Genomic DNA, 18,129 nt, shown 5'->3' on the forward strand with positions numbered 1-18,129 from the left:
TCTGTAATTCTTTTTTGGTGGGGTCTTTGTCTTTGTGTGGTTTTGGGATTAAGGTAATGCTGGCCTCATAGAATGAATTTGGAAATTTTCCTTCCATTTCTCCTTCTTCTTCTTCTTCTTCTTCTTCTTCTTCTTCTTCTTCTTCTTCTTCTTTTTGGAAACAGCTTCAGAAGAAAAAGTATTAATTCTTTAAATGTTTAGTAGAATTCCCCTGGGAGGCCATCTGGCCCTGGACTCTTGTTTATTGGGTGATTTTTGATTATTGCTTCAATTTCATTGCTAATCATGGGTCTGTTCAGGTTTTCTATTTCTTCCTGTTTCAATTTTGGTAGTTTATATGTTTCTAGAAATACATCCATTTCTTCCAGATTGCCTAATTTGTTGCCGTATAATTGCTCATAATATTCTTTCACAATTGTATTTCTTCAGTGTTGGTTGTGATTTCTCCTCTTTCATTCCTGATTTTATTCATTGGAGTCCTTTCACTTTTCTTTTTTCATAAGTTTGGCTAGGGGTTTATCTATCTTATTAATTTAAAAGAACCAGCTCCTAGTTTTGTTGATCTGTTCTATTTTTTTTTTTCCGGTATCATGGATTTCTGCTCTAATCTTTATTAGTTCTCTTTTCCAGCTGGCTTTTGGCTTTTTTTTGCTGTTCTTTATCCCAGATCCTTTAGGTATAAGTTTAAGTTGTGTATTTGAGACTTTTCTTGTTTCTTGAGAAAGGACTGTATTGCTATATACTTCCTGCTTAGGACTGCCTTTGCTGTATCCCAAAGGTTCTGAACTGTCTTGTTTTCATTTTCATTTGTTTCCATGTGTTTTTTTAATTGTTCTTATATTCCTGGTTGACCCATTCATTCTTTACTAGGATGCTGTCTAACCTCCATATAGTTTTGTTCTTTGAAAATTTTCGCATGTGATTGAGTTCAAGTTTTAAAGCATTGTGGTCTGAAAATATGCATGGTATAATCTCAATCTTTTTGTACCAGTTGACACCTGATTCATGATCTATTCTGGAGGATGTTTCATGTGCATTGGAGAAGAATATGTATTCTGTTGTTTTAGGATGAAATGCTCTGAATATATAAAGTCCGTCTGGTCCAGTGTGTCATTTAAAGCCCTTGTTTCCTTGTTGATCTTCTGCTTAGATGATCTGTCCATTCCTGTGAGTAGAGTGTTAAAGTCCACTACTAAGATTGTACTATTATCAATGTGTTTCTTTAATTTTGTTATTAATTGGTTTATATAGTTGGCTGCTCCCTACTTAGGGGCATAAATATTTATAATTGTTAGATCTTCTTGTTGGATAGACCCTTTTATTATGATATAGTGTCTTTCTTCATTTCTTATTTTAGTCTTTGGTTTAAAATCTAGTTTGTCTGATATAAGGATGGCTACTGCAGCTTTCTTTTGATGTCCATTAGCATGATAAATGGTTCTCCACACCCTCACTTTCAATCTGAAAGTGTCTTTCAGTCTAAAATGGGTCTCTTATAGACAGCATTTCAATGGATCTTGTTTTTTGATCCAATCTGATACCCTGTGTTTTTTGATTGGAGCTTTTCGTCCGTTTACATTCAGAGTAATTATTGAAAGATATGGACTTAGTGTCATTTTATGACCTGTAAAGTCACTGTCTCTGTAGATTGTCTCTGTACCTTTCTGGTCTTTGTTACTTTTGGGCTCTCTCTCCGCTCGAAGGATCCCCTCTAATATTTCTTGCAGGGCTGGTTTACTGTTCACAAATTACTTTAGTTTTTGTTTTTCCTGGAAACTCTCCTTCTATTCTGAATGACAGCCTTGCTGGATAAAGTATTCTTGGCTGCATATTATTCCCACTTAGCCAGTCCTTTCTGCCCTGGCAGATCTCTGTGGACAGGTCTGCTGCCAGCTTTATCTTTTTACCCTTGTAGGTTAAGGATCTTTTTCCAGAGCTGCTTTCAGGATTTTCTCTTTACTTCTGAAATTTTCAGTTTTCACTATTTTATGTCAAGGTGTTGACTATTTTTATTGATTTTGGGGCAGGGTTCTGTATGCCTCTTGGACTTGGATAAGTGTTTTCTTCCCCAGATTAGGAAAGTTCTCAGTTATAATTTGTTCAGTAACCCTTCTGCTCCCCCTCCTTCATCTTCTGGGACCCTTATTATTTGAATATTATTTTGGTTTGTGGGATCGCTGATTTCTCTAATTTTCCCTTCATGATCCAATAGCTGTGTTTCTCTCTTTTTCTCAGCTTCCTTGTTTTCCACCATTTTATCTTCTATACTAGCTGTTAGAGCCTCCATTTTTGACTGCATCTCAGGAATAGCATTTTTAATTTCGACCTGATTAGATTTTGGTTCTTTTATTTCTACAGTGAGGGATTTTCTACTGTCTTCTGTGCTTTTTTCCATTCCAGCTAGTGTCTTTATAATTTTTGTTTTGAATTCTACTTCTGATGTCTTACTTATATCTCTATTGATTAAATCCCCAGCAGTGAGTACTTCTTCCTGTTCTTTCTTTTGGGTTGAGTTTCTCCATCATCATTATGTCCAGAAATGAATAAAAGGAAGAGAGAGAAAAGACAAAATTAACAACAACACCAGAAAAATACAAACAAAACTAACCAGAGGAAAATGGAAACAAATCAAAATAAGAAAAAAGCCAAACAAGAAGTAAACCAGAACAAAACAATAAACTAGGTCCTGGGGGTATTTTGGTTTGTTTGATAAAGGAAACTAGACCTCAAAATAGGAAAGAAAGAAAAACCTATATATATAAAAATACAATAAAATACAATGAAGGAAACCAAAAATAGTATATATATAATATATATAAAATATATTATATATATATGAAACATGTAAAAAATATATAAAATATATGTGTGTATATGTATACATATATAAAAATATATATAAAATATATATTTTATATATATATGAAACATATAAAGATAAATATGAAAAGAGAATAAAAAATAAGAAATCAGGTGGAAAAAATAAAACTAAAAGACTAGATAATAATAATAAAAAACCGTGAATGCTATATTCTGTTTCCCCCAAGTGCTGAAGTTTTGCAGTTCTCTTATGATCAGTAAACTTCATGCTGCTGAATTGTTCCTACTGGTCTTCTGGGGGAGGGGCCTGTTGCACTGATTCTCAGGTGTCCTTGCCCAGGTAGAATTGCATCCCCTTTGCCAGGGGGTGGGATCAGTGTAAGGTGCTGCAGATTGCACTGTGTGGTGCTGTTTTGCTCCCTGAAGGCTTTCAGCACCAATGCGGGGGGATTAAAATGGCAGCACCCAGGTCTCTAGCCCCAGAGCTTAAATATTGCCTACCCGACTCTTCAGTGAGCCCTCACAGAAAAGCAGCTAATCACTTGTCTCCCTGGTTTCCACTTGAACTCTGTGTTCACCCAGGCTGTGACCAAGCGTTTTTATCTCAGGCACATGTACCAGTTTCTAGTCTCCAAACTTTATGGACTTCTGTGGTGTGAATCCACGCCGTTCCTCCTGGGGGAGGGGGGGGTGTCTCACTGCTCTTCTGCCCATGCTCGGCCCCTGCCTGGAGAACAGTTGCTTGACCGTGCAGCAGTTCAAAGTTTATGGCAACACTGAGCAGAAAGCCAGTGCCTAGACCCTCTGTTTTCAACCCGCTTCCCCACTCCGAAGCCTGGAAACTGCCACATTCAGTCACCCCCGTTCTTGTGACCCCGGAGATCATGACACCACACTGTCCCACCTGGGATTCTGCCCCACTTCACCACCTAAGCACCTGTAAGCCAGGGATGTCCTACACTGTAGCAGACTTCTAAAAGTTCTGATTTTGTACTCTGCTGCTCATAATACTTTGTGTTGGCTTCCTTAAGCTAGCTCCTGCCGCTCTGCCCTGTCTTCAGATATGTCACCCCAGATTCACATCTCCACACCTTCTACTTTACAAAAAGTGGTCACTTTTCTATTTGTAGAATTGCAGCAATTCTTTTCTCAGATATCTGATTTATTTTGCATTTGCTCCGAATGATTTGGTAACTATCTAGCTGAATTACAAGGACCAGATAAAATTAGGGCCCCCTACTCCTCTGCCATCTTAACTCCTGCAATCTCAACTCAGAATCTTTCTTAAAATTTCCTTTTCTGATTGTTCCTTGCTAGTGCATAGAAATAAAACTGATATGTGTTGTTGGTCTTATATTCTGTAATTTCACTGAATTTGCTTATTAGCTTTAAGAGATTTTTCAGTGGATTCCTTAGAATGATTTATACAATAGGATCACATCATCTGCCAATAAAAATAATTTCATTCCTTCTTTCTAATTTGTTTTTTTTGTTTTTTTTTTAAGATTTTATTTATTTATTTGACAGAGAGAGACAGCCAGCAAGAGAGGGAACACAAGCAGGGGGAGTGGGAGAGGAAGAAGCAGGCTCCCAGCAGAGGAGCCTGATGTGGGGCTTGATCCCAGAATGCCGGGATCACGCCCTGAGCCGAAGGCAGACGCTTAACGACTGCACCACCCAGACGCCCCCCTTCTTTCCAATTTGGATTTTTTTTTCTTGGCCTTATTGTACTGCCTGGAACTTTCAGTACAACATTGAATTGAAGTGGTAAAAACAGGCATCCTTTCCTTGTTTCTTACCTGAAGTAAAAAGTTTTTAGTCTTTTGTCATTGAGTATACTGGTAACTGTGTGTTTTCCATAAATGCCCTTTATCAAATTGAGAAACTTCACTTCTATTCCTAGTTTCTATTTTCAAAAACAAATTTATTTCTAGTATAGTTAACATACAATGTTATATTAATTTCAGGTATACAGTATAGTGATTCAACAATTCTATACATTACTCAGTGCTCATCACCACATGTGCACTCCTTAATCCCCATCACCTATTTCACCCATCCTCCCACCAGCCTCCCCTCTGGTAACCATCAGTTTGTTCTCTATAGTTAAGAGTCTGTTTCTTGGTTTCTCTCTTTCTCTTTCTCTTTTCTCCTTTGCTTGTTTGCTTTGTTTCTTACATTCTACATGTAAATGAAATCATATGGTATTTGTTGTCCTTCTCTTACTTGTTTTGCTTAGCATATACTCTCTACCTCTGTCCATTTTGTTGCAAATGGCAAGATTTAATTCTTATTCATGGGTGAATAATATTCCTTTGAATGAATATATGCCACATCATTAGCTATTCAACTATTGATGAACACTTAGGCTGCTTCCATAGTTTGGCTCTTGTAAATAATGCAGCAATAACCATAGGGGCCCATGTATCTTTTTGTATTAGCATTTTTGCAATTTTGCAATAAATACCCAGTAGTGTGATTCCTGGGTCATAGGGTAGTTCTATTTTTAACTTTTTGAAGAACCTCCATACTAGATTAAAGGCCAAAATGTGAGACCTGAAACCATAACAGTCCTAGAAGAGAGCACAAGCAATAATTTCTCTGACATAGATCATAGCAACATTTTTTTTAAAGATCTGTCTCCTGAGGCAAGGGAAATAAAAGTAAAAATAAACTACAGGACTACATCAAAATAAAAAGTTTCTGCACAGCAAAGAAAACAACCAACAAAACTAAAAGGCAACTTACTAAATGGAAGAAGATATTTGCAAATGACATATCTGATAAAGGATTAGTATCCAAAACTATATAAAGAACTGATACAACTCAACACCCACAAAACAAACCAATTAAAAAATGGGCAGAAGACGTGAAGAGACATTTCTCCAAAGAAGGCATCCAGATGGCCAACAGACACCTGAAAAATGGTCAATATCATTCATCATCAGGGAAATGCAAGTCAAAACCACAATAAGATATCACCCCACACCTGTCAAAATAGCTAAAATCAAAAACACAAGAAACAACAAGTGTTGACAAGGATGTGGAGAAAAAGGAAACCTCATGTACTATTCCTAGTTTCTTGACTATTTTTTATTCATGAAAGTTTGTGGTATCTTGTCAAATACTTTTCTAGCATCAGTGGTGATGATTGTATATTTTTTTCCTTTATTCCCTTAATGTAGTATATTACATGATTGATTTTCATATGTTGAAGTAGACTTACATTTCTTGGATACATCTCACTTGACCATAATGTATAATCCTCTAATATGCTGCTGAATTTGGTTTGCTGGTAATTTTTCAGTAGTGTTACATCTGTATTCATGATATGTTTGTATGTTGTTTTCTTATCTTGTGGTGTCTTTATCCACCACAGGTATAAGGGTAACACTGGCATGATAGAGTAAGTTAGGAAGTGCTCTCTCTTCAATGTTTTGTAAGAGTTTGAAAAGGATGGGTGTTTATTCTTTAAATATTTGGTACAATTCACCACTGAAGCTATCTGGACTTAGATTTTTGTTGTTGGGAGGTTTTTGATTATTGATTCAATCTTTTTACTTTTTAAGTCTGCTCAGATTTTCTTTCTTCTTGACTCAGTTTTGGTGGTTTCTCTGTTCTCAGGAATTTGTCCATTTCATCTGGGTTATCCAATTTGTTTGCATATAATTATTCCTACTATTCTATTATAATCCTTTCTATTTATGTAAGTTCTCTATTACTATCTCCACTATATTTCTGATTTTAGTAATTTGAGTCCTCTCTCCTGTTCTGGCTAGTTAAAGATTTGTCAATTCTGTTGATTTTTTTCAAGGTCCCAACTTTCAGTTTCATTGATTCTATTGTTTTTGAGTTCTCTATTTTGTTTTTCTCAAGTCTGTTCTCTATTATATTCTTCCTTCTTCTAGCTTTGAATTTAGTTTTCTTTTCTGTTTTAGTTCCTTGGGGTGTGAAGTAAGGTCACTGATTTGATATTTTTGCTCTTTAATAATATAGGCATTTAAAGCCATAAATTTGGGGCACCTGGGTGGCTCAGTTGGTTGAGCATCTGCCTTTGGCTCAGGTCATGATCCCAGGGTCCTGGGATTGAGCCTCGCATGGGGCTCCTGCTCAGCGAGGGTCTGCTTCTCCCTCTCCCTCTGTGTTCTCTCTCACTCTCTCAAGTAAATAAATAAAATCTTTAGAAAAAAATAAAGCCATAAATTTACCTCTTGAGTACTGCTTTTACTGTATCCTATAAGATTTGGTATGTTGTGTTTATATATTCATTCATCTTGAAGTATTTTCTATTGTCACTTGTAGTTTATTCCTCGATCCATTGGTTAAAAGAGTATTTTTTAGGAAAACATATGCTTGTTGAATCACAGTGTTGTACACCTGAGACCAATAAAACATTGTGTCAACTGTACTCAATAAAAAAATTAAGAATACATGAAGTAAATATAGCAAAATATTAAGACCTTCATAAGCTGATTAGTTATAAATTGAAAAATGAGTGTGTTAATTCCCCATATTTTAAATTTTATAGTTTTATTGTTATTCATTTCCAGTTTAATTCCATTGTGTCAGGAAAGAAACTTTGTATGATTTCAATCTTCTAAATTTATTGAGATTTATTTTGTAGTTATTATATGGTTTATAATGGAAAATGTTCCATGTACATTTGAGAAGAACGTGTATTTTTCTGTTGTTGGGTTCAGTTTTCTACATATGTCTGCTAGACTAGTTGGTTTATAGTGTTGTTCAAGACCTCTATTTTCTTATTATCTTCTCTCTGGTTTTTCTATAGTCTCAAGCTAAAATTTTAATACTATCTGCTGTTCCTTTCAATTCGATTAATGTTAGCTTCTTATATTTGGGGCTTCTATTGTTCATTTTGTGCATGTTTATAATTGTTACATCATCTTGATGGTTTAGCCCCTTTATCAATATATATCATTTATTGCCTCATATCAATTTTTTAAGTTTTTAATTTAAACTCCAGTTATTTAACATACAGTGTAGTATTAGTTTCAGATGTACAATGTAGTGATTCAACACTTCCATACAACACCAGTGCTCATTACAAGTGCACTCCTCATCCCAATCACCTGTTTAACCCATTCCCTCCCACTTTACCTCTAGTAACCGTTAGTTACTTCTCTGTAGTTAAGAGACTGTTTCTTGGTTTACCTCTCTCTTTTATTTCCCTTTGCTCTTTTGTTTTATTTCTTAAATTCCATATATGAGTGAAATCATATGGTATTTCTTTTTCTCTGACAAACTTATTTTGCTTACTATGATACTCTCTAGCTCCACCCATGTCATTGCAAATGGCAAGATTTCATTCTTTTTTTGGCTGAATAATATTTCATTGTACGTATATACCACATCTTCTTTATCCATTCATAAGTTGTTGGACAATTGGGCTGTTTCTATAATTTTTCTATTCTGGGTAATGCTGCTGTAAACATCAGTGTGCATATAGTCCTTTGAATTAGTTTTTCTGTATTTTTTGTGTAAACACCTAATAGTGCAATTGTTGGATGTTTGCATAGTATTTTTTTTAACTTTTTGAGGGACCTTCCTACTGTTTTCCAGAGTGGATACACGAGTTTGCATTTTCACATTTCCACCAGCAGTGCAAGAAGGTTCCCCTTTCTCCACATCCTTGCCAACACCTGTTGTTCCTTGTGTTGTTAATTCTAGCCATTCTGATAGGTGTGAGATAATATCTCCCTGTCATTTTGATTTGCATTTTACTGATGATCAGTGAGGTAGAGCATCTTTTTATGTGTCTGTTGGCCACCTGGATGTCTTCTTTGGAAAAATATCTATTCATGTCTTCTGCCCATTTTCTAATTGGATTATTTGTTTTTTGGTGTTGAGTTTTATACATTTTTTATATATTTTGGAAACTAACTCTTTATTACATATGTCATTTGCAAATATCTTCTCCCATTCCATAGGTTGCCTTTTAGTTCTGTGGATTGTTGCCTTTGCTACGCAGAAGCTTTTTATTTTGATGAAGTCCCAATAGTTTATTTTTGCTTTTGTTTCCCTTGCCTTAGGAGACATATGTAGAAAGAAGTTGCCATGGCTGATGTCAAAGAAGTTACTGCCTGTGTTCCTCTATAGGATTTTGATAATTTCAGTTTTTTCATTTAGATCTTTAATGCATTTTTAAAAGATTTATTTATTTATTTTAGAGAGGAAGAGAGAGCAGGGGAGAGAGAGTGTGTCTTAAGCAGACTCTACACTGAGCATGGAACTCAACACGGGGCTCAATCTCATGACCCTGAGATCATAACCTGAGCCCAATCCAAGAGTCGGATGCTTAACCAACTGAACCACCCAGGTGCTGCTTCATCAAAGATTAACTGACCATAGATATGTGGGTTCATTTCTGGATTTTTATTCTGTTCCATTGATCTATGTGTCTGTTTTTATGCCAGTACCATACTGTTTTGATCGCTACAGTCTTGTAATATAACTTGAAGTCCAGAATTGTTATGCCTCGAGCTTTGATTTCCTTTTTCAATATTGCTTTGGTTATTTGGGGCCTTTTGCGGTTCTATACAAATTTTGAGATTGTTTTCTCTGTGATAAATGTCTTTGGTATTTTAATAGGGATTGCATTGAATGTGTTGATTGTTTTTGGTAGTATAGACATTTTAACAATATTTGTTCTTCCAATCCATGAGCATGGAATGTCTTTCCATTTCTTCGTGTCATCTTCAATTTCTTTCATCAGTGTTTTCTAGTTTTCAGAGTACAGGTCTTTTACCTCTTTGGATAGGTTTATTCCTAGATATTTTATGGTTTTTGGTACAATTGTAAATGGGATCAATTCTTCGATTTCTCTTTCTACTGCTTCAGTATTACTGTATAGAAATGAAACAGATTTCTGTATGTTGATTTTGTACACTGCAACTTTACTGAATTTGTGTATCAGTTCTAGCAATTTTCTGGTGGAGTGTTTTGAGTTCTCTATATAGTGTATCATGTCTTCTGAAAATAGTGAGAATTTGACTGTTTCCTTGCTGTTTTGGATGCCTTTTATTTCTTTTTGTTGTCTGATTGCTCTGGCTACGACTTCCACTACTCTGTTAAACAACAGTGGTGAGAATGGACTTCCCTGTCTTATTCCTGACTGTAGAGGAAATGCTCTCAGGTGTTCCCCATTGAGGATGATATTGGCTGTGGGTTTTTCATATAAGGCCTTTATTATGTTGAGGTATGTTCCAGGTAAGCCTACTTTGTTGAGTATTTTTATCATGAGTGGATGTTGTACTTTGTATCACATTGATTGATTTGTGAATATTGAACCACCCTTCCAGCCCAGGAATAAATCCCACTTGATTGTGTTGAATGACTGTTTAATGTACTCTTGGATTTGATTTGCTAGTATTTTGCTGAGAATTTTTGCATACATGTTCATCAGGGATATTGGCCTATAGTCACTTTTTTAGTAGAATCTTTATCTAGTTTTGGTATCAGGGTAATGCTGGCCTCATGGAATGAGTTGGAAGTATTCCTTCCTTTTCTACTTTTTGATATCATTTGTGAAGAATAGATATTACCTCCTCTTTAAATTTTGTTAGAATTCCCCTCAAAAGCCATCTGGCCCTGGAGTTTTGTTTGTTGGGAATTTTTTGAGTTTTGTTTCTTTGCTAGTTATCAGTTGTTCAAGTTTTCTGTTTCCTCCTGTTTCAGTTTTGGTAGTTTATACGTTTCTAAGAATTTATCCATTTCTTCCAAGTTGTCTAATTTGTTGGTTTTTTTCTTATAATAGTTTGTATTTCTGTGATGTTTGTTGTTCTTTCTCTTCTCTCATTTGTGATGTTATTCATTTAGGTCCTTTCTCTTTTCTTTTGTTATGTCTGGCTAGAGGTTTATCAATTTTATTAATTTTTTCAAAGAACCACCTTTTGATTTCATTGATCTGTTCTTTTTTTGTTTGTTTCTGTATCATTCATTTCTGCTCTGATCTTTACTATGTCCTTCCTTCTACTAGACTTAGGCTTCATTTGTTGTTCTGTTTCTACCTCCTTTAGGTGAAATGTGAAGTTCTTGATTTCAGGTTTTTCTTGCTTCTTGATCTGGGCCTGTATTGCCATATACTTCCCTCTTAGGACTGCTTTTTTGCATCCCAAATGTTTTGACTGTTGTGTTCTCGTTTTCATTTGTTTCCACGAACTCTGATTTCTGCTTTGATTTCCTGGCTGATCCATTCATTGTTTAGTAGGATGTTGTTTAACCTCCATGTGTTTGTAATCTTTCCATGGTTTTTATTGTGATTGACTTCTAGATTCATAATGTTGTGGTTAGAAAAGGTTCATGGTATGATTTCAGTCTTTGTATTAGTTGATACCTTATTTGTGCCCAATATGTGATTTATACTTGAGAATATCCCATGTAAACTTTAAAAGAATGTGTGTTTTACTGTTTTAGGATGGAATGTTGTGAATATATCTGTTAAGTCCAACTGGTCCAGTGTGTCATTCAAAGCCATTGTTTCCTTCTCCATCTTCTGTTTAAATGATCTTTCCATTGCTGTACGTGGGATGTTAAAGTCCCCTACTATTATTGTATTACTGTCGATGAGTTTCTTTATGTTTGTTATTAATTGTTTTATATACTCAGGTGCTTCCATGTTGGGTGCATAAATATCCATTGTGGTTAGACATTCTTGTTGGATTGTCCCCTTTATTATGACATAGTGCCCTTGTTTTTGCTACTAGATGAAACACAGGACTTTCTTATTCCCATTACAAAGGCAGGTCTTTGTAGAATGAGCAAGGATATTCTGATGGTGGGGAGGAGGCCCCTACTTGCCCGCAATGATGATTCTGCAGGACCATGATGTCTGAGTCCCAAGTCAGGAACATTTTGTAGATGTAGCGGTCTTTGTTGACTGGCTTGTACTTCTTCTTGGCCTTGCCACTCTTGGGGACCTTGGTCCACATCTCTTTGACATTCTCCACCACCATGTTGCAGTGCCTATCACTGGCTTTCACATGTCCCAGGAGATTCTTATTGTTATGCCAATTCATGAGCACCTGGGCATTGTTCTTTACTACTGCATGAGCACAGAGAGTGGACCCATGTTTAATTCTTCCTCCTGCCACTCCTGCAATGCCTCCATGGTCATCTCAGTCTTGGGCTTTTTGAGGAGGCTCATGGTGATAGAGGCTGTGCCCCCAGATCGATGCTGTCTCTTCCATGTTGCTCCTGCCTCTGCCTTCTGCATCTCTTGTTATGGTCTTTGTTTAAAGTCTAGTTTTTCCAATATAAGTATTGCGACTCCTGCTTTCTTTTGATGTCCATTTGCATAATAAGTATTTTTCCATCCCCTCATTTTCAATCTGCAGGTGAGTAAATGAGTCTATTGTAGTCAGCATATAGATGGGTCTTGTATTTTATCCATTCTGACACCCTATGTATTTTTTAAAAGATTTATTTATTTATTTGAGAGATCAGTGGGGAGGTGCAGAGGGGGAGGGAAGACAGAATCCCAAGCAGACTCTGCACTGAACATGGAGTCCGACACAGGGCTCAATCTCATGATCCCAAGATCATGACCCAAGCTGAAACCAAGAGTTGGACATTCAACTGACTACACCAACCAGGCACAAGCCCTATGTCTTTTGATTGTAGTATTTGGTCCACTTACATTCAAAGTAATTCTTGATAGATATGTATTTCTCGATATTTTATTACTTGTTTTGTCATTACTTCTAGAGACTTATCTCTGATCCTTTCTTATCTTTGTCACTTTTGGTCTCTCCTTTGCTCTCAATGAGTCCCCTTTAATCTCCCTTGCAGGGCTGGGTTAGTGGTCACAAACTCCTTTAGTGGTTGTTTGTCTGGGAAACCCTGTCTCCTTCTATTCTGAATAACAGCCTTAGTGGATAGAGTATTCTTGGCTGCAGATTTTTTTCCATTCAGGACTTTGAATATATCATCCCACTTCCTTCTGGTTTGCCAAGTTTCTGTTGAGAAATCTCCAGCTAGCCTTATGGGTCTTCCCTTGTAGGTTAAGGACTTCTTGCGTCTTGCTGCTTTTAAGATGTTTTCTTTACACTATATTTTACAAATTTAATTGCAATATGTCTTGGTGTTGGCCTGCTTTTGTTGATTTTGATGGGATTTCTCTGTGCCTCCTAGATGTGGACGTCTGTTTCCTTCCCCGGATTAGGGAAGTTTTCAACTGTTACTTCTTCAAACAAATTTTCTGCCCCCTCTTCTCTCTCTTATTCTTTTGGGACTCCTATAACACAATTGTTATTACATTTGATGGAGTCAGTGAGGTCCCTAAGTCTATTCTCATGTTGCAGAATTCTTCTTTCTCTCTTTTGTTCAGCTTCATTGTTTTCTATTATTTTGTCTTCTAGGTCACTAATTTATTCCTCAGCTTCTTCCAACCTGCTGTTCATTGCATCAAGCCTGTTTCCAATCTCATGTATTGCATTATTCTTCTCTGACTGATTCTTTTTTAACTCTTTGACCTCTGTGGTAAAGGTCTCCCTGATGTCTTGTATTTTTTTCTGAAGGCCAGTGAATATGCCTATGATTGTTCTTTAAATTCTCCATCAGGCATGTTACTTATACCTGTTTTGGTTGCATCTCTGGCCATGGCCTTATCTTGTTCTTTCATTTGAGATAAATTCCTCCATCTAGGCATTTTGTCTAAGCCTCTGACTTCTCTGTGTTAGAAAAGCCAGTTATGTCTCCTGCTTCTGAAAGTAGTGGCCTTATGTGGAAGAGGTCATGTAGTGTCCAGGGCCTGATGTTTCAGGGAGTGTCTCTGGTGTGTGCTGTTTGCACTGTGCTATTGTGTTTTGTCTGCTCTATCCCTCAGGCCAGTCGTCCATGGAGGCTCTCCTTGCCTGCTGTGTGCAGTGTTTGGTCCCTGGCCTGACTGTGGTGAGTTTTAACTAGGTGTGCTCTGGTCTGTTTGTGAAATGAGACCTGACACCACTTCCATGAGAACTGAGGCCCTGCAGAACTCTCTGGTTGGGATATGTGGTGGGGTCAAGGGTCTGTGCTGTCTTCTGGGGGAGATGCCTGTCTCACTGGGATGGAGGCAAGTGTGACTGAGAGGGGCAGTGCAGCCAGAGTGCAGCAGGGTGAGTCTTGGTGTAAATAAGTTAGTAGGCAGCCACTGTTGGCGCTGGGTTGCTTCCTGCATGTGGCTCTGTGTTTATGCTGAGGCGTGGGGGAGGGAAATGGCACCAGCCAGTTCCTTTCTTCCCAGAGAGCCATCTCTATGAAAGCTGCCTCCCGATGAAGCACTCCAAGAGGAGTGAATAATCTCCCCTGCCTTCCCCGGTTTGTACCAGGGGTTCTTCAAATCACTGTTTCTGTGTTGTCTGCCCCCAGGTGTTTGCCTGCCTTTTCTCCAGGAGCAGGGCAGTTCCCTCAGGGCTCTACCCCAGCCAAATCGGCTGACCTTGAAAACTCCAGGCTTTAAGCCCCGCTGGTTGCATGAATTCATGGACTATGGACTCTGAGAAACAAACTGAGGGCTTTAGAGGGGAGGGGAGTGGGGGAATGGGATAGACTGGTGATGGGTATTAAGGAGGGCACGTATTGCATGGTGCACTGGGTGTTATACGCAACTAATGAATCATTGAACTTTACATCAAAAACCGGGGATGTACTGTATGGTGAATAACATAATATAATAAAAATATTATTATGAAAAAAAATAAAAATAAAATCTACAAATGAATAAATAAATAAATAAAGTCTTTTTGTCTGTTATTAGTATAGCTACCCTAGGTCTTTTTTGGTCGTTATTTGCATGGATGTCTTTGAAAAATTGTCTTCAAAATTGTCTGTACCATTTTGCATTCCCACGAGCAATGGATGAGATTTCCTGTTTCTCCACATCCTTATCTGCATTTGGTGTTGTCAGTATTTTAGAGTTTTGTCTTTCTAAGAATGTGTAATGATGGCTTATTGTTTTACTTCATTGTTACTTTTTATTTTTATTTTTTATTCTTATTTTTTAATTGGTTTTTTCTATTGTACCCAATTTAATTTTCTATAATTTCAGTATATATATATATATATATATATATATATATATATATTCATTATATATAAGGTTTTTTCATAATGTAGTGCTTATACTTGGTAATACAATTACCATACTAACTTTATAATAATTAAATTCAAATAATTAATTTGAGTCAATACCAGCTTAGTATAGCAGTATACAAAACTCTGCTCCTTTTCAACTCCAGTCCCCACTTCATGTTGGTAACTGTCCCATATTGCATTTTCATACATTGTGTGCCTGTTAACATAGATTTATCATTATTGTCTTATCGGTTTATCTTCTAAATCACATACTAAATCAAGGAAGTATAAACCAAAAATGTAATACTAAAAGCTTTTATATTTACCTATGCAGTTACCTTTACCAGTATTCTTGATTTCTTTTAATGGCTTTAGTTATACTTAGTGCCCTTTCATTTCTTCCTGCAGAACTCTGTCTTTTCTTGAAGGACACTTTTAGCAGTGATGAACTTCATCATTTTTTGTTTATCTGTGAATGTCTTATTTTATCTTTCATTTTTTGAAGGATAGTGTTGTAAGTTATCACATTCTTCATTCACAGATATTTTTCTTTTTTTTTAATGTTTTTTTATTACATTATGTTAGTCACCATACAGTTCATCCCTGGTTTCTGATGCAAGGTTCATATTTTTCTTTCAACACATTAAATATGGCATCTCACTGCCTTCTGGCCTCCATGGTTTCCAAGGAGAAATCAGATGTTAATCTTATTATTTTTATATGTGAAGTTACTTATCTTTTCCTGCTTTCAAGATGTTTCCTTTGTCTTTGGTTCTGTCAATTTGATTATAATGTGTCTGATTGTGGATATCCTTTAGTTCATCCTATGTGTATTTTATTGAGCTTCCTGGATGTTTAGATTCATGTCTTTTAACAAATTTGTGGAGTTTTCAGTGATCATTTTTTCGAACATTCTTTGCTCCCCCTTTTTCTGTTCTCTACTAAACTCCAATTATGTATATGATATTATATTTGACAGTACACTATAAGTCTCACAGGCTTTGTTAAATTTTTTTTTCACTTTCTCATTTCGCTCTTCAGACTGGATAATTTAAGTCAACCTGTCTTCATGTTCACCAATTCCTTCTGTCTGCTCAAATCTGTTCTTGGATCTCTCTAGTAAATTCTTCATTTCCCGATTGTCCTTTTCATTTCCAGGACCTCTATTTGGTTCCTTTATTTTGTATCTCTTCATTCATATATTCTATTTTAATTCTTCTGATCTTTCTAGTTCTTTATAAACAGTTTCTTGTAGCTCTTTGAGCATATTTAAGACAGTGCATTTAAAGTCTTTGACTTGTAAGTTATTCTCCAAGCTTCCTGGACAGTTTCTATTAACTTATTTTTTCCTATTAATAAGCTATACTGTTTTTGTTTCTTTGTATGCCATGTAATTTTTTTTGTTGTTGAAAAAATACAATTAGAATATTATAAAGTAGAACTCTAGAAATTAGATTCTCTACATCTCTAGGTTTTCTTTTTCCTGCCTGTTATAATTTGGTTTTATTTGCTTCTATAGTGATTTTTCTATATTAAATATGTATTCCTTGTTATATGTGGTCTCTAAAGTCTTTGATTCCTAACCTTGTGGTCAGTTAGTAGTTTGATAAAGGCTTCATGAGTGCCTGGAGTCAGAAATAGAAGACAATAAAAATATACGTTCCCAGGCTTTGCAGATTAGCTCTGTGTTGGGGCAGTCCTTCCCTCTTTCAACTCCTTCCATGCAGTCTACAACTCTGCCTTAGCCTTCATTCCCTACTTTTAAATACCAGAAGGCAAGCTAGAAGTGAAAGAGTGGGGTCTTCTTTGGCATTTTCTTAGCATGCATTCCACCCTAAAAATGTGTACCCTTCTTAATTCCATGGTACACAGGGTAGCTTTTATTTTTTTTTATCTTTATTTTTCTAAATATTTTTTATTATGTTAGTCACCATACAGTGTATCCTTACATTCTGATGTAGTGTTCCATGATTCATTATTTGCATATAACACCCAGTGCACCATGCAATATGTGCCCTCCTTAATACCCATCACCGGCCTATCCCAATCCCCCACTCCCCTCCCCTATGAAGCCCTCAGTTTGTTTCCCAGAGTCCATAGTCTTTCATGGTTCATTCCCCTTCTGTTTACGCACCCTTCATTCCTCCCTTCCTACCGATCTTCCTGCTATTTCTTCTGTTCCATAAGTGAGTGAAACCCTATGATAATTGTCTTTCTCTGCTTGACTTATTTTACTTAGCATAATCTCCTCCAGTCCCATCCATGTTGCTGCGAATGTTGTGTAATCATTCTTTCTGCTGGCTGAGTAATAGTCCATTGTATATATGGGACACATCTTCCTTAACCCTTCATCTGTTGAAGGGCATCCCAGCTCCTTCCACAATTTAGCTATTGTGGACAATGGTGCTATGAACATTGGGGTGCATATGGCCCTTCTCTTCACTATGTCTGTATCTTTGGGGTAAATACCCAGTAGAGCAATTGCTGGATCATACGGTAGCTGAATTTTTAGCTTCTTAAGGAACCTTCACACTGTTTTCCAAAGTGGCTGTACCAACTTGCATTCCCACCAACAGTATAAGAGGGATCCCCTTTCTCCACATCCTCTGCAACATTTGTTGTTTCTTCCCTTGTCAATTTTTGCCATTCGAACTGGTGTAAGTTGGTATCTCAACATGGTTTTGATTTGAATTTCCCTGATGGCTAATGATTTTGACCATTTTTTAATGTGTCTGTTAGCCATTTGTATGTCATCATTGGAAAAGTGTCTGTTCATATTTTCTGCCCATTTTTTGATTTGTTTATTTGTTTCTCGCGTATTGAGTTTGAGAAGTTCTTTGTAGATCTTGGATACCAGCCTTTTATCGGTAGTGTCATTTGCAAATATATTCTCCCATTCCGTGGGCTGCCTCTTAGTTTTTTGACTGTTTCCTTGGCTGTGCAGAAGCTTTTGATCTTGATGAAGTCCCACAAGTTCATTTTATCTTTTGTTTCTCTTGCCTTTGGAGATGTGTCATGAAAAAAGTTGCTGTGGCTGATGTCAAAGAGGTTGCTGCCTATGTTCCCCTCTAGGTTTTTGATGGATTCGTCTCACATCGAGGTCTTTCATCCATTTGGAGTTTATCTTTGTGTATGGAGTGAGGGAGTGGTCAAGTTTCATTCTTTTGCGTGTAGCTGTCCAATTTTCCCAGCACCATTTATTGAAGAGACTGTCTTTTTTCCACTGGATGTGTTTTCCTG

The 18,129-nt window shown here is 36.6% G+C and overlaps 1 protein-coding gene and 1 pseudogene across 1 annotated transcript in view; one reads left to right on the plus strand and one right to left on the minus strand.

Moving 5' to 3' along the window:
* ZDHHC15 (zDHHC palmitoyltransferase 15) overlaps positions 1-18,129 on the plus strand; it is a 169,195-nt gene that overhangs the window by 7,607 nt on the left and 143,459 nt on the right. The window lies entirely within an intron of this gene.
* On the minus strand, positions 11,571-11,983 carry LOC123793515 (small nuclear ribonucleoprotein Sm D2 pseudogene; annotated as a pseudogene).

This window comes from Ursus americanus, chromosome X (genome assembly GCF_024610735.1).
Source record: "Ursus americanus isolate L20-20 chromosome X, mUrsAme1.1.p, whole genome shotgun sequence".
NCBI lineage: Eukaryota > Metazoa > Chordata > Mammalia > Carnivora > Ursidae > Ursus > Ursus americanus.